At 42.2% G+C, this 410-nt stretch overlaps 1 protein-coding gene across 1 annotated transcript in view; it reads right to left on the reverse strand.

Moving 5' to 3' along the window:
• LOC119587830 (ES1 protein homolog, mitochondrial-like) overlaps positions 1 to 410 on the reverse strand; it is a 24,484-nt gene that overhangs the window by 12,674 nt on the left and 11,400 nt on the right. The window lies entirely within an intron of this gene.

Below are 410 nucleotides of genomic sequence, written 5' to 3' on the forward strand. Positions count from 1 at the left end.
TAATCCCAGGTAGCGAGCACGTACCCTCATACCCTGCACGTGGTAGCATTTGCCATCGATCGCTTGGAGGCTCATCTCTCACCAACTCTAGCGTTGCTAACTACCTCTTTTATATGAAGTGACGGTTCTACCAAAAAAACGTAATAAAACGGGAAAAAAGCTATAAAACTGAGGGAAAACATGAGTGGTAGTAGAGAGCATTTAAAAGGACAGGATGTAAACAAACCACACCTCCCGGCCATTTAAAACATACTTAGAACCTCAGAACCGCCATGAAACTTCGTGGTGGTGTTGCCAAGACCTTTGGTGATTTTTCAGTGCCCTTAACGCATATTCATAAATTTTCGGATTTTGCACTGAAAATACCGCTGGGTGGCCCTTAATACTTATACTACAACCAATACTAATTT

The sequence above is a fragment of the Penaeus monodon genome, chromosome 23, assembly GCF_015228065.2.
Source record: "Penaeus monodon isolate SGIC_2016 chromosome 23, NSTDA_Pmon_1, whole genome shotgun sequence".
In the NCBI taxonomy this organism is placed as follows: Eukaryota; Metazoa; Arthropoda; class Malacostraca; order Decapoda; family Penaeidae; genus Penaeus; species Penaeus monodon.